Genomic DNA, 23,501 nt, shown 5'->3' with positions numbered 1-23,501 from the left:
CCATTTAAGGCAGCATATCCATGCTACAGGTGAAAAAGGCAAGGCTCATGGAAATCTTTTTGATGGGGACTATCTTTTTTTTCTGCATTTGTACAGCACCTAGCACAATGAGGTCCTGGTCCCTGACTGGGGATCCGAGGCACCATGGTAACACAGATAATAAAAGTGTTTGAATAAAATGTTAGAGGGCCAAAGAGAATCAAAGGGCTTCATGCCAGATGCAAATGGAACGTGGCAGGGTATTCTCCAGAGGTGCTAGCGATTTCTTGGTGGGTTTGTGTCACACCAGTAGCTGTGTTTTATAGCCATGCCGCCTATAAAAACAAACCCAATCCCTCCTCTCAATGGGAGAGGCTCACTGTTCTCCGGGTACCGTTCGGCAATTGGGGTGTGTAAGAAGGTGTCAGGAGACCTGGGTTTGCTTGTGTCTCTGGACCTGCACTGGGTCTAGGCAAAGAACCACCCGAAGCAGAGGAGATTGGCTGCTTTCAACACGAGCCGCTTCTGCAGGAGACCATCTCTCCCAGAAGCCTCTGTGGCTTGGAAAACCTTGTGCATCCTGCAAGGTTCTTCCCTGAGTCCCTGTCTGTGCCACAGCTTTTCATTAGAAAGAGCGAAGGTGCCCGTGGGAAATGTGGGCTCCCAGGTAGCACCAGATGTCTGGAAACGTGTTAGGAGCACACAGGGTGTCAAGGCGTCGAGGACACGAGGCGCTAGCCTGCAGGAGAAGCTGCTCAGTCACAGAGCTCGTGGCTGATCTCCAAACACGGGCTGGGCGCTGCTCTCGCTGTCTACCGGGCATCCAGCCAATGCTCTGTGCTCTCGCTGCCTCGGCTGGCGGGGGCGAGGAGGAGAAGGAGCAGCGGGAGGAGGAGAGCCGTGTGCATAACCTAATTACCCCGGGAGCTCAGTCAATATGGCCTTATCGATTCCTATATCTGAAGGCCATGGGACACTGCAAAAGAAAAAAACCCCGAAGGACAATAAAATTGCAAGCGTGCAAGGGCAGCCTGACCTCCTTTATTCCCGGAGTGTGGCGTGAAGGGCAAACCTTTAACCAAGTCCCAGTCGCTCCCCCAGTGCTGACACCAAGGGCCTGTTCCAAAGCCAGTTGAGACCAGTGGAAAGCCTCGGGTTGGCTTGAAAGGGCTGCAGCGTTTCAAGGGGAGAAAAGCCCGGTGTGCTGCCTTAATAGCTCTCTAACTGGGGAGGCAGCGTGACTTAGTGGTGGGAGCTGGGGGGACTATGACCAGTTGCTGTCGGGTTCCATTCCTGAGTCTGTCTTTGGACCGTGGGCCTGTTACATCAACACCGTGTCATTCCACCCCCGTGGTAAAACGGTGATAACTCATCTCCCTCGCAGGGATGTCGTGCGGCTCATGTCTCGATAAAGCTCTTTGAGATCCAGCGATAACCGGCTCCATAGAAATATAACAGAATATTTATTACCTAAAGCCTAAAATAAAACTTCCATGAGAAAGCCCAGACAAAGTCCAAGATCCCATGACCCCTTCCCTGCCCCCTCCTCCTGCATAAATGTGTCAGATTAATATAACAGGCAATGCTCTGTGTGCAGGTGATGTTCATCTCCTGAAATTAATCCAGATGCAATCATGCACGTTGACTGTTAGAATAATGGTCCTCTCACACAGACCTCGGCTGGTGCCAAATTGCGCTTTGCCCTTACAACAGCAAATACACCGCCAGTTTGGGGGAGCGAATCCCAATAATCTGTGATCAGTGACTTCATTAGAACCACACTTCACAGATCAGAGAAGGGTATATACAGGTCCAAATACTTTTGGGAAGAAATCTGGAGTCAGGCTAAAGCAGATTGGCTTTTTAGACGTGCAGATGTAAATGGCTGCAGAACTAGTGTTGACTGTGGTCATGAGGTCGCTCAGCAAAAAATTAGGAGTCAGGATTCCAGGGTTCTATTCCTGATGGGGCTAACTTGATGGGCAAACCTCTTAACTACAGATGGCCCCAAACAAGGCATTTGAATCTATACCCTTTCAAATTTCAGGAGTATTCAGGTTTGAAAGCCAGGTCGTCAACTGGAATAGCTCTGTTGAAGTCGGTGGAGCCACATTAATTGACACCAGTTGAGGATTTGGTGCTCTGTCTCTGTATACAGATCTGCCTGTGGAGTTTAGATTGCATCTGCAATCCAGAACCAGAAGGGGCCTGTTTTCTAGTTCTGACTTCGCTAGCTATTGAAATCACTCCAGAGTAGCCTTACTGCCAAGTTTTCAGCCAAATGTGGCCACCAGAACTGCTGATCTCGCAAGATTTGAACCAGCCACGGTGGCAGAAATCTTGTAGATTATCTAAATTTGTGAGTTTCCCACCATTTGGGTCCATAATCTTACGTGAGCAGCTGACAAGACTTAACCCCCCAGAGTCCTAACCCTGGCCCTGATTTGATAAATCAGTGAATGATTTAATTTTTTTTCCCATTATTTCACCAGCTCCAGTCTTCACTGAGGCAAAGGGGTCCTGAAGAAAATAAATTTTAGACACATGTCAAAGTGGGACATCTTACTCCCATTGAACTGTGGGAATTTTTCCACGGACTTCAGGAGGGGCAAAGATGTGCCAAATTTGACTGGCATCTAACTTCAGGGCCAAGATCAAAAGATCTATTCTCATTCGGGGATGAATCCACATGTACTCTTAGTTTTGCTGACGTGTATTTCACGCTATAAACTTGTTGCAGTACCACATCCCGTTCTGTGCGCTTCTCAACGTGAGAAAGATGGCAGCCAGTTGGAAAAAATTCAAAGGAAAGGAATTGGGGCTGAATCTTGCTCTCTTCACTCAGATGAACACTCCCATTGTCTTTGAATTCCATCAGTCTACCCACGTGCATAAGGTGGGAATGCACCCCTATGTGACTTGTGGGATTGATTTTCTCTCTGGGGCAGGGACTTTTTCTTCTTTGTTTGTGCAGCACCTAGCACAATGGGCCCTGGTCCATGGCTGGGGCTTTGGGACGCTATCACAATACAAAGAATAAAGAATAATTTATGGAAAATATAGATATGTATAACTTGGCAGAGCTAATGGAGGTGGATGGATGGCTACGCTAAGCCAAGAGAAGAACGTTTGAGGGTATAAGATAAGTAAGTGCAATGGGGTAACATTAAGAAAAGTAGAATGTTGACTCAATAGCATGGAAAATGGTATAGAAAAATGCTGGGATAAATAGCATGTGGGAAGCGGTGGAAACACAATCCTTGAAACACTTAAAACTGGATTGTCTGATGTCAGGAGCAATCCAGAGAGATGGACAAGATAAGCCCTCTTCATCACTAATGGTGCATAGCATGTTACACGTTTCGTCTCCAAGTTTCAACACACTTTGCCATGGAGGACAAGTGTTATTGTACCCATTTTATTCATGGGGAAGCTGAGGTGCCCAGAGTAACCCAACGAGTCACCAATGTAGCCAGGATTGGAACCCACTCTAGTTGCCCTATTCACTGGACCATGTTGCTTCATTGAGTTAGCTCTGGGTGCACTAAAGAAAACACAGAGGGGATTGTTTTGCGGGTCTGTTTCCCACAGTGTCAGCTTGCAGCTGCTATGCAGAGGCTGAGGGCAGAGGCTTCCACTCTCTAAATCCATCTTCTTGATCCTGCTACCACTCGCGCCAGATGGTGTGTAGGTGACTAAGCGGATATTGGGCTCACTGCACTGTCTTACCGAGGATCTTGGAGACAATGTGCTGTATTAATGGTCCGAAAGCAACGCCACCAGCTTACACAGCAGCTACTGATTCTCTTATCTGCTTACAGGGAATTTTCCTCCCCCTAAACCAATTGAAGCGCTCAGACGTTCTTTGTGCAGCAGATGGGTTAACTGCTAGGAGGGCAGCGCGTCTACCTTAAATACCACACAGTAGAGGATCACCCCGCATAAAGTCCTGACCTCTTAGCTGTGGCCGCGTGTGCGCCTCCGGTTTATCCTGCCTTGAAATTGTCAAAATCAAATGGCTGCCCAAGAAACTGAAGGACAAAGGCAGCTCAGTGCTGTCAGATGCCCTGGGACTTGTGCACATTAATGCTTGCCTGTCTCAGAGCATCAGTGCCCGCTGGGAACCACACCGGGCAAGCGGATTTAAAAAACCTCTGAGTCACTAGAAAAGCTCCGGGGTTAGTGATGAGATATGGAGGCTCTCATCTCTAGATCTCCCTGTCTGAATTAGGCCCGGCTCAGTGTCGGCCCAAAGGCAGCACCGTCTGCTGGCCCGTGGGTGCTCCGTGCGGAATGGTTTGGGTGAGATCTTCGTCCATTTCCCAGGGGGACAAGAGCCCCTGTCCCAAGAAATCTCCAGCCTCTCCGTTGGTGCTAATCAGCCCCCTGGTTGACAGCCCACACAGAGAGACAAGGGACCCCCTGGATTCTGACCTGTCCTCCTGTCTCCAGAGAGGATTCCTGCAGGGAAAATGTGGTGGTGGTGCAGGGAAGCCAATCTGCTGCTTCCTTTCGTCTGGCTAGACCGACGAGATGGGTTTCCAGGCCAGCACCTTTTCTCAGCAGGACAGAACCAAATCATTCTGGGGTGCATCATTCAGAGAACAAGGCTACAGATCAGCAAGGCACATAGGCCCGTGACGTGGCTACCTTTAACTGCGGGCGTAGCCTGATTAATGTATGCTCAAAATTAGGCGCATGCTTAAGTATCCTGCTGAATCGGGGCCTAAACCAGCCACCTCAGGGAGTGGCTTGCTTTGTTCGACGGTGGGTATGTATTTCAGGCATTCTAGGTGTCTACAGAGCGGGAGCTGGGATGGAGCAGGGACAACGGGAGAGGGCTGTATATGTGTGTGTGGAGTTCCTGTCTGGATTCACAACGGCGCTTAGCAATGTTCCTGATTCTGAAATGACACCTGACAGCTTCCATGGATCTGGGGTGTTTGTTGTTGTTGTTACCTGAGGTCGTAAGCTGCTGCACCCCGTGGAAAATAAAAACACATTGAATTTAGGGTCTGCCAGATCTCTCTCTCCTCCCTTAAAAGGGAAATTCATTGTACCGAGAGCACCATGCATGATTAAGACTTCACTTTCTGCTACGGATAACTGCTTGCTTGCTGTGTCTATCTGGGTACTGGGACGTGATTGCTGTGGAGAGGAAGGAATCGCACACCCAAGTTCTTCAGAGGCTTTCAAATCTCCACTTGGGAGACTCCTTACCCAGTCCAGAGATCAGGATCGGTTATGCTTGCAGCTGTGTAGTTACCTGCCTGTTACGATGTTATTACTCGGGGTGAGTGTCAGGATAAAAGGACTGTAAATGTCCACAAAAACGTTTTCCCCAAGTGTCAGCGGGGTGGTCTGTCCCTTCAAAGGCCAGGACCAGCCAGTCTGGTTTGACTATCCGACCCGGCTGGGAAGTGTTCTGGTGTTCCCTATAAAAGGGTTGAGACAAGGCTGGATCCTGTGACTGCCCCTGGAGCTGAGAGAGGGGATGTGAGCGATAGGCCTCTGGCTCCTGCACTGATTGACTGAGAGTTGTGTGGTGGTTTGTGAGTTTTGTTTGAACTGCCCTGGAAGAAGGGCTGGAAAGACACTGGATGTGGCAGTGAGCCTCACGCCAAGCAATCTTTGTTCTGCAGGGTTTAAAACAGAATGGCTTTTTTCATCAGACAGGAAGGATGGTCTTGTACAGTAGGAGGCCGTTGGATTAGCACTTGCCAGATTTCGGTTCAACTCCCGAGCTCTGCTACAGACTTCCTGCCTTGCCTGGGGCAAGCCATTTAATCTCTCTGTGCCTCAGGGTTCCCCATCTGTAAAATGGGGATAATAATCCTTCCTTCCTCCCACCCTGTGTGACTTCTCTATTTAAACAGTAAGCTCTTTGGAGCAGGGACCACCTTGCTATGTGTTTGTACAGTGGGTAGCACAATGGGGCTTTGATTGTCGTGGTAGCCTGCAGCTGCTACTGTGACACAACTGACAACAGCACAGCTCCTGTCACAACATCCTGAGCTTGGTTTGGTTCTTTGGCTCTTTCCCTGAGCTGTTTCACCTCTCCCTATTTCAGGTATACACGGGAAGCCGAGCGCTTAATGCCATGATGGTTCCCTGATCCCATTTGATAAACGTCTTCCTCAGGCTGAAAACCCATCCACTCTCCCTGCGTCGAGAGGGATGATTTACTAACAGAAGCCGCGCCTGTTTGTTTCCTTAATGCCCTAATGTTTCCAAGACTGTTACCCCTCACAGATGTGTGTAATAAACCCAGGATGCAGGTGTGAGCTTAGATATGCAGTCGCAGAAAAAGAACTCCCCTCAATGCTAAACGGTTAGTTCTGCTGGATTTCAGTCTGGGGTTTGCAGGAACAGGCATCAGGGCTTCTGGAAGAGTAACTGTGCCGCAGTGTCATAAATCTCTTTTACGCAGACACCTTTTTTCCTGACTTGGAGTAAAATAAGCACGTTGCCCAGCCGGATCTCTTTGCCACCCAGTACTAACCTTTCCCACTGGCTATTGCTTCTTGAGAATGACTGGTATTATGGTGACACTTGGTATAAAAAAAAGAGAGGCCAATGTTTGCTATGTTGACAGTCACTGGTCTGGAAATGGGGATACAGCGTTGTTTAGTGATCTAAGCAAGAAGCTTGGGAGTTAGGAATCCTGGGGCCTAGTATGACCTTGGACAGGTTACTTAAAACAAATAAATAAACAAAGCCCTGCTCTGTGCTTCAGTTTGCCCTTCTGTGAAATGGGGATAATGAAACCTAGTCATTAGTCTCTCAATTTTTAACCCTTTGGAGACGATAGGTCAAATTCTCCTCTGTTCTAAATGAGTAAAATGCCATGGAAATCAGTGTAGATATGTTTGTTTACACAAGCTGAGAATTTGAGCCTGTAACTCTTTGTAAGTATTTGTCTAACAGTTTGGAAAATACCAATATATATAGAACTGGGCAAAAAGTGTTTTTCATTGTGGGGAGGAAAGCAATTTAATTGAAATCTAAATGTTTGGGGGATACTAAACATTTTTTAAAACCCACAATGTTTCTTTCATTGTAGTTTTTTTCCAAAACAAAAACAATAATACAATTTCAATTTGATATGAAACAAAACATATTTTTGTTTTTGTCAAAAAAAAAAAATCCAACTGTTAGATGAAATTGTTTGCAAATATTTTTCACAAGTATAACATGGGATTTCTCTACAAGCGCACTGCTGCTGTGGTCTATCAGACAGAAGCCATAACCGTACACTAAGACTATGGTGATTAATGACTAATACCACCTTTTACATAGCCGTTATATCAAATTGCAGATTTGGGGCCTGATTGAGCACCTTACTGACACACTGGGTGCTCAGCACCTCTGGAAATTGGATGTATAAGTGCCCATTGAGCTCTGACAGCAAGATATGCTGTCTGAATAGTCTCTAGCATCTTCTCATGGAATTTGCTAGCATTACTGTGTCCCCCAAATAAAGCTGTACTTGCCCATCGCCTGCAAAACAATTCCACCGCCCCAAAAAAGTAATATCCATTTTTGCATCAAAAAACCCCTCAAAACTCAAAACTGAAATAGTTCAATTTTCAGGTTTTTGTTTTACTGACAAACAAAAAAAATTGCCAATTTTTTTTTAAAATGATTTTTTCCCACAGAAAATAAAACACATGTTTTCAACCAGATTTACTGGCCACTCATGCATATAGATCAGAAGCAAAGAACGAAGGGTTTTATTTTACAAACTCTGGAGCGTGTGAGTAACTATGGTGCACTGGACGGCTAACTGGAATAAAGTTCCTCATGTGCTTAAAGTGTTTGCAGGACCGAACCCTTGGAATTTACCTGGTTGTTGCTGGAGTTTATTTCTCTCTCTTAATAAGACATTAAGAGTAACTATAAGGATAAACCCTTTTTGTCAGGATGAAGCCCTCAATGGAGATATTTTTCTGTACTGCACGAAACAAAGCAGAGCACCAGAGATACATGAAAGCCAGAATAAATAGATGGAGGCCTAGAGACCTTAACACACAGAGCCTGCATTAAACCCAGGAGAATGTCTGATTGGCCTCCCCTCCCTACAGCCAGCTGAAACCTGGGTTTGTCCTTAGCCAGATGCGCACAAAGGAAAGCACCTGGTCCACCCTCCCCATAATAAATTCTGTCTTCCAGAAAGATTTGAGCTTGCATGGCGTCTCTCTCAGAAACGGAGCTGATCCCGCCCCATCCCCTGTGGTTTCGCCGGTCAATCAGTTTGACAGGGCCAAGCAACTGCTCCCGGGAGTTGGGTCTTTGGGGGACGACAACGCCAGGAGTTGTCTTGAGCCTGCGCAGACTTGTTCTGTCATCTACTACCATTGAGAACAGCCTAGCTCCATCCTCCCTGGAACCCCCTTTTCAGGTAGTTGAAGGCTGCTATCAAATCCCCCCTCATTCTTCTCTTCTGCAGACTAAACAAGCCTAGTTCCCTCAGCCTCTCCTCATAAGTCACGTGCTCCAGCCCCCTCATCACTTTTGTTGCCCTCCGCTGGACTCTCTCCAACTTGTCCACATCCTTTTTGTAATGGGGGTGCCCAAAACTGGACACAATACTCCAAATGCGGCCTCTCCAATGCCGAATAGAGGGGAAGAATCATTTGAATGCTTAAGAATGGCAATACTGTGTCTTAAAACACCTCAGACTTTGAGATGCTGAAAATTCAGATCTGGATCTAAATATGGCTCAAGCCACTTGTCTCAGAAGTTGAATGGACTTGTCCAAACCTCACGAGTCAAAGTGGAACAGACTGTTGTGCTAGAACAGGCTTTCCCATTAGATTTCCTGGTCGCGTCTCACTGGGAAATGCAAAAACAGAGAAACCAAAAATAGGGTTTTTTGAAAAACTGAGTTATCCAGGCTGTCTACAAGCTCGGAAATGGGCTGGTTCAATTTCAGATCTAAAAGGGCTTGTAATTCAAATCAGTCTGGTTAGCTGTATGTGGTGCTTGTTATCTGTAAACTTTCAGAGCACTTTGGTTGCGATTTTTAGGGCCATTGAGGCAGGCTGCACTCAGCATTGCAACCTCTAACTGGTTTGGGGGCGGGGGGATTGGGCTCCTAAATGCCGACATCCCTTTTGAAAATAAAAATTAGCCTCCTCGATGGGGGAGGCATTGCCACAGAGAGCACAGAAATGCCTAAACACCTTTAGAAATCCAGACCTCTGTAAAGAAAGGGAAGTATTGTTGGCCCTGATAAGGATTTCTCAGATAAGGAAACTGAGATCCTGAGAGACGAAGTGACTTGCCAGAGGTCACACACCAGGCTAGTAGCAAAGCTAGGACTGGAAGCTGCATGTCCAGGCTCCTAGTCCAGTTCCCTCTCCGTTTGGCTCACACTGCCTCCCTAGGTAAAGAGCTCTTAGATACATTGCAACACGGGATGCCACTTCACTGGCCCAGACGAAGCTTACAAGGCCTATGTGCTCACCGGCAGAGCAATCTACAAGTGCTCAAAGAGGTGAGAAAAGACTGACTATAAAATGAGCAGTGCGTTTCATGGCGAGCCAAGATACAGGACAGCTCCGCGCAGCTTTGGGCCCAGATCAAATGATAGGAGTAAACTGGAGTGTATGCAGACATCTAAACATTCCAGATAGCCAGCTCTTCCCACCCCTCCTCCCTGCTGGCGAAGCAGAATGAACGGGAAGGTCGTGCTTTTAAAACTGCCTGCCTCTCAGCAGGGATGCCGCTCCGCAGGGCAAGTTCTGCTCCATATGGTGCATGATGCCACATCGTATGTAGAATTACCCTGGAAGAGTTTCCAGGTCTGGTAAGACTCTGCTTGGAAGACATTTCACTTTCTACCTCTCACTTATAAAATCCTGATGTGTCATAAAAGGAACCTCAGAAAAATGGAGGTAAAATTAGGACATAGTAATGTTAGAGCATGGGATCTGTCATACCAGGGTAGACCCAATGATCCATCAGCCTAATAACCTCTCTCCGGCAGTTGTTGATGCCTGATGCTTCAAAGGAAGCATTGTGTATAAAGCCAGGTAGCCAGCTGTCCATTGCTGAATATGGGAGTAGAACATATTCCTTCCTGCCCCCCGCAGTGATCAGCTGGTGCCCTGAAGCATGAGTTGGTTAACCCTGTCAGAGCTCACCTGAACTGGATGGAATAGTAGGAACTAGATTGGGATGGGAGGGAAGGCCTATTATTTCGTCTGTCTCCTTGGGGCCACTGCTGGATTGTTCTTTTCTGTACCTGTGTTGTCCATGGTGGAATATAACATCCACTGCATGAGAGAACAGGGCATCTTGTCTGGAATCCTTTACTGAACTCTTAATGCCTCTGCTTGCAGGTAATTGCGCAGTCCTGCACACTGGGAAGAAATCTCTTCCTGGCCACAGCTAGCGACCAGTGTACACTTTGGGTTAGGAGGGCTGTGTCATTTGGATGCTAGCTAGTGTGCCATGTTACCGAGGCAGTCTGTGATGGTCTCCTGCCCGTCTGTGCACCGTCCTGTCTAACCTGAGAAATTAGCATTTCTGCTGCAGACTGGATCGCTGTGCCAAAGGCAACTTGCCTGCCTTTCATGATGCCCGGGAGACAACTGGCTTGTATTGCATCCGGACCCAGACCGCTCATGCAGTCATTTTCCAGCATTCTGGGAAGTGGGGGAGAGCTGACCTCTGCCGGTAGCAAGGAAACACAATGGACAAGCAAAAGTCCTGGGAATGCTACTGCTTCAATTAAAACGGAAATCTAGGCCCTGATTCACCAGTGCACCACGTGGAGCCATTGTAACTCGACTGAAATCAGTTTAGTACCAGCTGCATTCCATTGTTTTCAGGGGAGTCACCCTGGCATAAAACTGGTATAATTCAGTGGTGAATCAGGCCCATGATTTTGTTTTATTTTGAATAATATCCAGTTAAAAATCATCTAGAGGATAGAGCACTGGACTAGGACTCAGGAGACCTATGTTCAGTTCCTGGCTCTGCTACCAACTCCTTGTGTGACCGTGAGCAAGTCATTTCACCTCTTTGTGACTCCATTTCCCCATCCATAAAATGGGGGTGATAATGCACAGAAAGCTATGTATGAAAAGCACTGGTTGTCATTTGCGTGTGAAGCAAAATAACTTACCCTGCCATTGGGGGGCTTCTTGCTCAGAGTTAGAGGTTTTCCCTGCACCGTGCGGCACAAGAACGACTTGCCTGCCATATGTCGACAGAGGCGAGCACAGAGTAAGGATAGTGACAGGAAGGGTACAGTCGTGGAACTGAAGAGATGGAAAAGACCTAGCGTTTTGGTCGAAGCAGAATGTCAGGGAGCCTGATTCTGATCTCGCCTACATTGGTATAAATTCAGAGTAACTCCACTTAGATCTGTGTTACTAGTGTAAATGTTGTAGGACGGTAGCCTTGACTTCTTAACGTTACAAATCAGTCTTCGCGAGAGCTGGAATTTTAACCTTGGTGTCTAAGAATATGTCCACCCTGCAAATCAGAGGGGTGGCTGCAGCACGGGGAGACAGACCTGAGAGGCTTTGATCTCGCTAGGTGGAATAAGCTGTACGAGCTTGCCAGCGACCCTGGGTTGGTAATTGAGTGGCCACTCCTACGCTGCCACAACTGCATGGCTATTGTTCGAGCTAGCGTGGATATGTCTGCATGTGCTGCGGTCACACCCCTCCATTGCAGTGTAGACACGATACCCTAAGCAATTCCAAGCCTGATTTTCCCCCTGGCCTTTTACTTTATGGGCTCATTGATGCCTGTGCAAAGTGTCGGCAGAACAGGTATCATTTCCCACTTCTTTTGCATCACTTTTTAAAAGAAAATGTCCCTCCGGCTGGGACCTAAACTGGCAGTCTCTGGAACAGCTCAGACACATTTCTCCTTTCTTCTGCTGCTCCATTAATCAATATTTTACCCGTCTCCGCAGCAAAGGGCAAGTAATCTTCAGACAATTGGTTGCATTGTTTTCCCCTTCTTCACCCCCCACCCTCCACGAGCTGTATTTAATCCAACAGGATCTAATGTGGCAGAATTGGTTATCTGCCAAGTAATATGCTTTCTCAAGACGGAGCCTGCTTTTTGCCTCCCAGCTCTACTGGCATGAAGGGCGGGGGTGGAGCGGAAGTGTGCGCGTTCACTTTAAAAGTAGGCTTGTTGCAATCTGAACAAAGGACTTTGGCTCCTGTGTTGTGCGTTTTCCACGCGATTTGGTAGTGGAGCAGTGCAATTGGCTGGGCCACCACCACATACAGGCGGATGCTTCTCAGTGCAAATCATTAATTCTCGCGGCTAGTCTCTGACTACAGTTTATTAAAAAAATAAATAAATAAAAAAGTGAGGGGGGGCCAGGAAGGGAGAATATCTGTGTAAGGAGCCTGATCTCTCTTCCCCAGCTAAACTGCCATGCATTTGGTTATGGATGGGCATTCTAAGCTTGGCATTAAACCAGAGAGCAAGCAATTTTATTAATTAACTTTGTGCTCTCGGTGACTTTTTCAAGGAAACCTTGTGGCTTCCAGGGACACTGTGCAGAATTAGGAACATTGTGGCATAGAGAGAGGGGGAGCCCACGACGTCCGTGAACTCAGAGGCTGTGAAGTGGGGAAAGCCATCGCTGGAGACGTGAAGAAGCAGCGTAACTAATTGGCCGCGGGTCGCATGCCCCAGCTTCGTGGACGGGTATCCTATAGAAATGCAAGCCTTTTCTCAAAGCGCAGCTGTTTATCTAAGACCCTGCAGATGGTGAGGATTAGAAGGCCTCACGGTGGGCGTGAACTTAAAGTATTATATAGAAGGGGGGGAAGGAAAGCATTAATTGCATAGACATGCACTCCGTGGGGAGGCAGAGAGATGCTCCGCAGCCGGCACATGCAGAGGAGTTGGAGATCCCTGCAGGAAATCTAACCCGCGCTCGTCATTTAATCATCCAAACTGCCCCTTGTTGCTGCCACAGTATCCCCAGTGCAATTTTCATTTGACAAAGGGAAATGTACCGAAAGCTGCAAGATGGTCTAATGGGATTATTCTGTGTGTCTACCATGGCTTGCGGTACCTTTGAGGCCTGAGTCTCGGCTGTACGGCCCTGTTTCAAGAGAGCGCTTAAGTGTATGCTGGACTTCCATGGAACTGAAGCACATGCTAACAGTGAAGCTTCATTAGGATTTAAGCACCTACTCAAAGTGATAAGTCCCCTTTCTCGGGTTTTTTTTTTAAAGGTCCCGATCGGGTGTACCTCCATCAAAGTCAATGGGACGTGGCTTTTCTCAGTGAACTTTCATCTGTCCGGAATATATTTACAGGCCTTTCCTTAATTCACACTGAACCTTTTGGGGGTAGTTTCCGGTCCCCCTTGGTCCAGTTTTACACTGTTGTGACTCCAGAGGCTTCAATGGCCCTCTGATTTAGATGTGTGTAAGTGAGAGCAAACCAGATTGGGTTTTTTTGGCCTAATTCCACCCTCTGCTGTGAATGTGCAGCTCCTAGCAAGGGGAAGTCGGGGTAGGCATAAAGTCACCTATTGGCAGGGATTTCAAAGGAGCTTAAGGTGAGTCAGGTGCCCAACTCCCTTAGACTCCTTTGAAAAATCTCAGTGTACGTCTTTAAAGAAGAGAGCTTAGAGGTTTGAATAGCCCTAGAATAATGGAGGCCCTTAGAATCCTTGACATGGGCGATAGAATTGTTCCACAGGAGACATGATAACCGTTGGCTTGAAGCTTCTGGAGCACACCTGAGATACAAGGACCCGTCTTTGTGGGGCGTTAACCTTTGGGACAGGCTTGTTTGGTGAATGGCCTGAATGGCACTGATGCTATTCCGGTGCCCTCTTAGATGTGCTGGTCCAGATAAGGAAGGATGAAGGGCCGGTTTGACTCTCTGGTTTCAGGGTGTCGAGGTCTCTCTGCCCACGAAGCAGAGAAATGCAGAACACAGCTGCGGTGCACAGAAGGGGCTGAGCGGGGCGCTGCAGGGAAAGGGGTGTGGAGTTATCGTAGGCCTGAGAGATGCAGCCCAGGTCTGATGGTAAAAACAGGCATTAATTGGAGGCTGACAGGATAAGGAGAACACTTTGAAATGGCTATAGGGACGTGCGAGACTGGTTTACAGATGGTACCGAGACCAATTAAACAAATGGATTAACATTTTAAAAGAGACATTAAAGCGATGACTCAAACAAGAGAAGATTTCCGAGAGGTTAAGTCTTCCCTGGGAGCAGGCTGCAGGAAAGCAGCAGGGTGCAGAGGGCTCTGCCCAGTGCCAGGCCCCGGTGAAACCTGAGTTCTAATCCCCGCCTTGGCAATGAGTCTCTGTATAGCCTCGGGCAAGTTGGTTTCACCTCTGTGCTGCAGCCCCCTGGTCTGTAAAGCAGAGAGGATGCTGATTCGGGATGAGAGTCAGTTGATCTGTGCCCAGTGGCAGGAGCGCGTCGGGTGTAATTATTGGCATGATGCCCGGTGGGTTGGAGGAAGGATGCTCTTGTGTTTGAGTCACTGCGTTGGGGCTCAAGTGATCTGGGTCTGGTTCCCAGGTCCATCATAGATTTCCCTGTCACCGTGGGCAGTGACTGCACCTGTCGGTGTTCCCCATATCTACCACGGGGACAATAGATCTATTTACGTAAGTTCTCTGGGGCAGAGGCTGTCTCTAGGGGATGTGTTTGTATGGCAGCCGGCACAATGAGCCCCGGGTCTTGGCTGGGTCCTCTGGCTGCTGCCATAATTCTAGTGTAAAATGCTCCCGGCGCTTTGCTCAGGTGCCAACGGCCACCCAAGGGAGAAGGCCCTGGCGAATCAGGCCCCCGGGCACTGTAGAAGTGGTAATCATTGCTACCATCCCTTGTTAGGAAGGACGGGCAAGTGGGAGAATGGCGTGCAGTCCCTTTCCTGTGAGTGCAGCGGGCGGGCTTTGGCAGACCCACCTCACCGTTTCTATCAGTTCATCCAGTAATGCGACCTAGGGAGCCTTAAATCCAAGACTCTGCTGCTGGTCCGGCCAGGAATCCCCACTGCAGGGTGCAGACACTGAGACAACCATGGGAGAGTGGGGGGGGGGGGGAAGGTGTGTGTAAAAAGTCAGCGTTGTGTCGTTCTCGCTGCAGTGAGTCACCGAATATGCTAAGCACCGCAATTCTCGTCCCTTAAACTGGGAGGAAAAGGTTGTCAACGCCACAGGATAAATCCGGAATGACGACGGAACAGCAGCTAGGATAAGAAATGCAATTAGCCACTTTATTCTGAATTTGCAATGAATCACTTTTACACAATGGTAGCGGGTGGACTTGCTGTCTCCACTTATCTACTGCAGTAGGCAGAACAGCAGCATGCAGTGGAAGCTACCATCCCTGGCCGAGTTCAGATCATACATGTTCCCATGAAGTCCACAGGACGCGCTCCCCATCTACCTCTCGAAGGCCTGGTCTAAACACAGTGGTACCAGTTTCACACAAGGTGTGAGATTGAATTGATTTAGTTAAACCAGTGCAAAAGGCCATGTTGACGCTCTGACTTTGGTTTCAGCCGGGCTTAATTCAGTTTAATTTCAGGGCTTGTCTATATGGTGCCTGGCACGCTATGGAGAGTGAATTATAAACCACACCAATGTGTTACACTCTCACTGCCCTGTGTAGACCCTGCTGGCATGCATTAAAAGTTCCCTGGTGTGCTTGTGTGTAGAGAAGACCTAAAGGAGTGATGTTAATTTTGTTAATTTAATAAATTTTGTGCAACTTTGGGTGTGGACAGTCCTTTACATGATAGGTTTAAATTGATCATGTTGGTCCGACAAGCTAAGGCAATAAAAGCCGGGTTCAAACTGACGTGTCCACACACCAAGTTGCACCAGTATAACTAAATCAGGTTAACATGACATCTTTAGTTAAACTAGTGCAACTTCTGGGGGTTGACAAGGCTGGATTTCCCCACTGCCTTGCCCCTTGTGTAATCCTTAGCACCCGTGCACAACGGGTGTTGCGACAGATTTCTACACCCGCTGTGCCATCCCATTTCACAGGCCTTCACAAAGTGCTTTCCCTCTGTATAGCCCCCGCCTCTCAAGATTTTGATTGGGCCCATCACTTTTGTAGCTAATGACACTGAGAGAGGGGGTGGGAATGATTTTTTTTTTAAATGTAAGCCTAAAGCCAGGATATCTCTAGGAACGCTTTGTGGACTTCATACTCTCTTAGGTCACCAGTTCAAATCTAACCACAGGTACTTTGGATCAGATCCTCAGTTGGTATAAGTCCACTGAAGCCAGACTTACACCAACTGGATCTTTTTGATGGGGTTAGGTGTATCTGTAGCATATACACCCACAATGCAGAGAATGGTTGAACATGACTATAACGGGGCCTGATTCATCTTTTTCCCTTATGCTGATAATTTGGGAGTAGCTCCATTGCCTTCAGTGGCATTATAATGGTATAAGTGAGAGGAGAATCAGGCCCTGGGAATGGATTTTATAGAGACACAGGTCTGCACGCGGGCACAGGGTGAAAATCCATCATCTCCCTCCATCTGTTTATTGCAAAGAGGTGGAAAAAAATACCATAGTGTCTGGCAGACAGAGCCAGCTAGGGGCTTCCCGGTGTTTTGCCTTGGTTTATACGTGTTTATGAGGATACTTTGCTATTAAAAAAACAACATGTTTCTGTTTGATTAACAAACATCTAATGCCGAGGATCAGATGACGTTATTTTTCCATGATTCACAGGAAAGGCTTCGACTGGCTGCCTTAAGATGCCGAGATGGCCAAGCCCAGAGATCTGAGCGACCAGGAGGTGAGACACAGGGAAGCGTTGAGTTCTGTGGAAATGTCTGAATTTTGTTTCCAAAGAACAGTGTGGATCTAACCAATCTACTAGGCTGGAGGAAGGGGGAGAACAGCCTTTGAGTGTTTTTCTCAGGCTCTATGGAGCAGTGTTTGAGCAGGGTAGCTCAACTCTTCATGTGGAGTAAATCAGCTTAGCTCCATTGAGCGACGCTAAGATTCTGGCTCCTTGGTGTTCGCAGTTTTCAGTTGCAGCCCCGAGGCAGTCGCGCACCATGGGTACGACTGATTGCACGTGCTGGGCTTTGGTGTTGATCTCAAGTGGTTGATAGCAGCAGACGGAGCCTTTCACTGGTTCACATCTAGCCCTGCCTGGTAGCACCCAGAAGTGGGTATCATCAGAGGGTCGTTCTAGAGTCTATGGGAACAGAGCTGGTGCCTGCCATAGGCTACCCAGGGATGTGCCCCCACCTCCACTAAGAGCACCCTGGCCAGTCAGTATGCTCAGAGGCCATGTCAGCCGAGGAGCCAAGCATCAAAGAAGTCTGAGGACTGGTTATTTGCTTAGATCTTCAGAGACTCACCAAGGAGTTGAATGCCTGACTCCCTTCGACCGTCCTCAGCATAGATATGTGCGACCAAAGGCAAAGTGGCTTGGAAACCTGGCACCTTGAATTCTCTTTCGGAGGGGGTCGGGGAAGGAAATTCAAAGGACCAGGTTGTCCCCGACAACTCCTTTGAGGGGTTTCCTCTAGCAGTCCTGTCGGGAGGTAGGGGGGCAAGGGCAGTCAACCTGGGAGTCACAAATGGGTGTCAAGGGATCATGCACACACCCCCTGCCCACAAACACCTTTCCCCATATTGCTAGATACTGGCTATGTGACACATGTGCCCCAGGGTGGGGAAAAGGCGGAGAACCACTGCTTTACCTTCTTTAGAGATGCTGTTCAAGCTCATGGCCTCAGCTCACTGCGGGATAGAGACAGAAGCTTGTGATTTATTGTCGAGGAGGAAGCAGGGTGACCTCATTCTAATGAGTAATACCTGGGTTGTGTGCGAGTGAGGTATATGCCACCGTGCCTGTTGGGACAGGTGAAAGACCTCGGGTGGTACAAGGTGTTGGAATGCATAGAATGTGTCTGGTGCCAAAAGGGAAAGCAGCAAAGCATGTCTTCTGTGGAGAAAGATGGGGTGGAGGGGAATGGTTTGGTAAACTCCTTATGAGCTGTCCCATTCCCAGCTGAGATTCCTTCTCTCTCTCATAGCCCACTCTGCAAAAACATTAGAGAGACTCCCGTGCACAAAAACGGATGTGCGGTCTAGTGGTTAGTGCCGCAGGCCGGGCAGTCAGGATTCCTGGGTTCTGTTCTTGTTTCCGCCAGCGACTTGCTGTGTGATCTTGTGCAGGTCTCTTAGGGCACATTGACCCAGGGATAACAGACCCCCGGCATGGCTGTGGCTGGCCCGGGTCGACTGACTTGGGCTTGTGGGGTTTAGTCTGCGGGGCTAAATTTGCTGCATAGACATTCCGGCTTGGGCTGGAGATTGAGCTCTGGGACGCAAGCCCCATGCAGGATCCCAGAACTCAGGCTCTAGCCGGAGCCCAGTCCTCTGCACAGCAAGTTTTCAGCCCCACAAGCCTGAGTCGGCTGACTTGGCCAGCCAGGGGTTTTTATCCCCCTAGAAACACCCCCATTCACTTCAGCAGGGTCAAGATTTCAGCCACGCCTGCAAACTGGAGGAAGGTAATACAGCACACAGGTAAGTGCTGAGGGCAGTTTTGGGTATTGGGAATCCAGAAATTGGCTCCAGGTCTCCTGAATCTTAGACTAGTTCTTTAACCACTGCACCGCCCTTCCACTTCATGCTTTTAGTTGAGGCATCTCAGAGAAAGGCAGTGCTGAGTGTAAACCCACATGGCTGGAGATTGCAATGCGCTAATCACTGAAGTGGGAAACAAATTGACCGGCTTGCACACAAACCTGATTCACCAAGGGATTGCTCCACCCCTGATCCCTTTGCTTACCTGTGTGAGAGGAAACCTCCCATTACTCAGAGAGGAACCAAAACTGCCTGCATTGTGAGGACTGGAAAAGCAAGGGCTGATACAGGTTAGAGAGGATCATGATGCCCAGTGTAAATCTAGATCTGAGTCAGGGTTTCAAACACCCTGAAGTTTGAGCCGTGGTCAGGTCCAGGGTTTTGCTTTGTTGTGGTTACACTGCAGTCATGCATCGCACCCACTGTTCTAGCATCAGCTGCTGGATTTACAAAGGGAGTTAGGCACCTAGTGGAATTTACCACGGTGCCTAGAGTGAGTTAGGGCCCCAGACCCTCCTGCTGTTTGGGTGCCTAACTCTCATTCGTTTCCGTGAGACTTAGGCACCTAACTGGCTTAAGAGCTTTTGAAAATCCCACTCAGCACTGATCTGCATCTTTAGGTGCCTAAATACCTTTGTAAATCAAAACATATGGTGCTAGGTGCTGTACCAGCAAGTAGACGTACCTGCCCCCAAGAGCTCATCATCCAGTTTGGCGTGGGATTGGGAGGGTGTTTAGATCCTGGATTTTGATCCTGGCCCGTATCTAAAACAACTGAATCCCAGCAATAATTCTGTCCCCACGCTATGATACATACAGGACAAGGAAATGATTCAAGTGTTTGTTGAATGGGGCTTCTGAGCATTTCAGGGTATGGGGCAAGGAAAGATTAGTAAGACTTTCATACAGGGGATGAAGCAATAACCATATAAAGCCACATCCTGTTATTTAGTGTCCAAAGAGGGCAAGGAAACCAACCCATCCCCTCTGTGTAGGGACTGAACTGATGCATAGACTCTGTGCTGGCCCCTCTTCACGGGTGTAAATCTTACCCTTAGTGCATGAACCGTAGTGACTGTCCTGCTGCATCACTTTCTATTCAAGCATCTCAGAGCTTTACCATCCTTGCAGGCCTGCAACCAGTAGAATTACTTGCATGGTCGGGTGCTACTCCGTGTAAGTAAGGGTGACTCAGTCCAGCTCTAATAAAACTGAAGAGCCACCGGTTTTTCCTACTCAACCGTGGCACTGGGCGTGGCCAACCTTGCCTGTCATTTTTAACTGCAGCTATGAAGGTGTATCCCATCCACTGAGGACTGGAGCTGCTTTTTAGATAATAGAGAATCTAGCCTGAGTCTGATCTGAGGATTATGATCAGTTTGCAGAGGAAGAGGATGTCTGGTGTTTGCTTCCTGCAGCTTTCATGGATACCTTGAATGAGCTAGTACCTTGTCTGTCATGTCAAGCTATTTGCAGACACAATGTAATACACACACACACGGAGCTTGCTTTACACAAACATGAGGCCCTGCAGTGTACCTGCTGTGTTGTAATGTGCACATATCTTCCTCGAGGCGACTGCTGTACACTTTGTAATTAGCGGTATGTGTGGGGAGAGAAGCAGTGAGGAAGAATGTAATTTAAAAGTTACATGGCCTACCTGGCTCCATGCTTTGGTAGCGTGACTCGGAGCTAGTTTTCCCACACGCAGTAAGAAAGTTAGATGGCAGAGCTCTTATTTGGTAACTGATTTCTCTCCCCCCTCCCCATCCCCAAAGGCTGTTGTAATATTCTCCCCATTTTATTTGTACTGCAGAACTACCTAGAGGCTCTCGCCAAAAGCCGGGCCCCATTGTGCTAGGTGCTGTACAAATCTGAAGTGTTTACCATCTAAAAAGATGAGTCGGACAAAGGGAGGGGAGTTACTGCCCCCATTTTACAGATGGGGAACTGAGACACAATGAGATTAGGGTACCCAAACTCTCATACCACTAGCCCCACATCCCAAGGATCCTACCTTCATCTACCTCTATAATCCACTTCACCTGTCTGTTTGCATTACCAATCTGTACCCCGGATGTAATACTTACCTCTCAGGACAGAGATGTGAGGCTTAACTCGTTCATAGCTTTGACCGGCCTGGAGATTCTTAAATGAAAGAAGCTTTAAGAGGTGGGAAAACAACGTGTTGCTGGCTAGTGTGGATGAGAACCACTGCCATCTTCTGGATGGCATCAGAATTGATCCTCTGTGTCAGAGGTCCTATAATGCTCATATGTAATGGAGAGTCTCCTTTAGCTTAAGCCATAGGGCCATGTGGTTTTGGAGCAGGAAGAGCTAGGTGCGATCCCTGTGGCTGCTGCAACATGTTATGCTGCATAGTGACAACCATGAAGATCTTCACACTAACCGGCTATGGACTTGTATAGCACTCTGGCACCTAGACTCTCTGGATATCTGCTAAGAGCTGTGCAGAGCTTTGTAGCCAAGCACTGCTGAATGTAATCTGATCCAGAGCCTGGGAGCCGTCACATTTCCTGCTGTTCAAAATGCTCAGACACACGCACAGCGAATGCTGCCAGGGCGTGTGCGCACATGCACCTGGTTGCTTTTGGGGGACGAGTGGCACCTACCGATTGTGCAAAGTCAAAGGGCGTGTGCACACGAATGCAAATAGGCATGTTACCTAGAGATTCCCTTTGCACGCATTCCTGCTGTTGCTCGGGGAAGTTTGTCCAGTCAAACCGGATCAAGAGAGGCCACGCTTCCCTCGCACAGGCACAAACATTAATTTGCAGGCTGTTTTAATGGGCCCGAAGCATGGAGGAGGTCCAGAAAACAGCAAGATTAATGCCTTTTCCTGATCGCCCTGAAATTAGAGATGGATCTGGATCTAAAACTGAACAAACCTCTCATCCCCGCCCCAAACTTTATGGGGATGAGACTCCCAATGATGATACCCAAATGTGAATTTCACAGCTGACTTGTAGCTGTGAATCCTGGTTCCAGCAGCCCTGGCCTTTGGGTAGGTTTGGATCTGAATTCACAGCTGGCATCTGAACACCTCAGACTTCGGGGGAGTTTGTATGTGGATCAGAACTGTGCTGCAGACCACAGCCACTGAGCACTTCCCCCTGACTGCAGAAATAGAACTTGGATCCTCCTGCCTTGAAATCATAAAGTGCTGGAGCTGAAGGAGAATCTCCATTTTGTATCAGCAGTATAGGGGGTCTGTGACATACAGCTGAGCAGTTCTGATTGTTCCTAGTGGAGAACAGTAAGGTGCACGCACTCAAACAGGGTCATTGCAGTACTTGGCTTTTAAATATATTTTAAAGCACTGCATGACAGACAGCAATATGCTGGCATGAAAGCACAAAGGTGTGATACCACATACATTTTATGCCTAGGTAATCAGGATGATCTCATGGCTAGATTGCTGGACTGGGGCTCAAGAGACCTGGGTTCAATTCCTGGCAAGTCATTTAATCTCTCTGAGCCTCAATTTCCCACCTGCAAAATGGGGATAGTACTTTAGTATCTCATGTTGTTGTGAAGCTAACATCCATTAATTATCATGAGACATACTATAGGCATGAGGGTCATATAAATACCTAGCTAGATGTGATTGAAGCAGATTTGAGAGCTTATAGATTCTGTTCAGAGTCTTTATAGTCCAACCAGCTAGAAAGACACATGTTGCGGGCAGCAATGTTAATGTAATTAACCCCTGGCTGACGTAGAAGCTGTTTTTTCCCTTATTTCCTTTTTAAGTGAATTATCCTTCTCAGCAAAGGCGTCGTTTGCAGTAACTGCAGGTATGTCTACACTAGAAATGCTATGCTTCTGTCCATGTCTATCCCATGGTGAAGTGTACTGTGGTGATGCCCCGGCTCTGATAAATGCTGTGCTCTGTGGTGTAACAGCATGCGGCTTGACTGGGCTGGCCGGCACGCTCTCTTTTCATGCAGGCAGCTTTCCAAAAAAAGCGCAGGGATGTATTTTCAAGTGCTCCACGCCCATAATTGGGGCTGGGTTCTCAAAAGACCTCTGTTCTCATTTGGGCACCATTCGGCCATCTGTACAATGGGTATAAAACTTACATGTCCCCGGGCAGCTTAGGGAGGCTTAACTCATTGATAGCTGCTAAGTGCTGTGAGTTCTTGGGTCAGCTTTTTCAAAGAGGCCAGCACCCAAGATGCTGAAACTCCAGCCATTTATTTTGGTGCCTCAGTGGAAGCTGAGCGCTTGAAAATCTGACATATCCCCCTTGTGGACAGAGCTCCCTTCTGGGAGTTATAGTATATCGCACAATGCAACCGAGAAATCATCCGTTTGGGTGGCGTTGACCTTTCACTGTGGTACCCGTTCAGTGCAACATTAACGAGTCTGTTGGATTTGCAAACTATAACTTTGGGGGGTGGGGTTCCTAGTTCTGCTTGCAGGTGTGGGGGCTCTGTGTAGAGGCATCTGGAAGCAACGGTCAGTCTGCAGACCGGCTATAGTAAGGTGGGGGTGAGTTGCGCCTCTCTGTTTTAGGGCGTAGACTGCTTTGTCTCTCACTGGTTTTGGTTACTGTGTTTTTATTGTACTGAGTTCTTAGAAATGAAGTTGTGTTGTGTTGTGTTGCAAGCTCCCAGCAAGAGTGTCTATGTTTTCATCTGACTTCTGGGTGTGTGTTTGTAACACAAGCCATTTGTTTTAAATGCACTGGAGGCCAGTGTAGGAAGGCAGGGAGGGAAAGCTCAGATTGTGTATTTGGACCCAAGTGGCAGGAGTTGATGATGCCGTCGCTCTTGAAACGTGGCGGGCAAGACCTGAACTGCCCACCCTGAAGACCCTCTGCTGTATTTTCCAGTCAGCTCCTCTCCATCCTTACTGCAGAGGGGATGGGCTGCTGACCCATTGCTTGGAACTGGAGATTGGGT

At 48.0% G+C, this 23,501-nt stretch overlaps 1 long non-coding RNA gene across 1 annotated transcript in view; it reads left to right on the top strand.

The window, feature by feature from the left end:
* The window catches only part of LOC137142889 (uncharacterized), a 59,766-nt gene that overhangs the window by 11,945 nt on the left and 24,320 nt on the right, over positions 1 to 23,501 (top strand). Inside the window, exon 2 of the long non-coding RNA XR_010917033.1 lies at positions 16,696 to 16,762. This is a non-coding gene — a long non-coding RNA (uncharacterized lncRNA). The remainder of the gene's footprint in view (positions 1 to 16,695; positions 16,763 to 23,501) is intronic.

Source organism: Emydura macquarii, unplaced genomic scaffold (genome assembly GCF_026122565.2).
Source record: "Emydura macquarii macquarii isolate MOO-44397 ecotype Brisbane River unplaced genomic scaffold, CSIRO-AGI_Emac_v2 contig_3278, whole genome shotgun sequence".
Classification (NCBI taxonomy): domain Eukaryota; kingdom Metazoa; phylum Chordata; order Testudines; family Chelidae; genus Emydura; species Emydura macquarii.
This window is presented reverse-complemented; position numbering and strand designations above follow the sequence as displayed.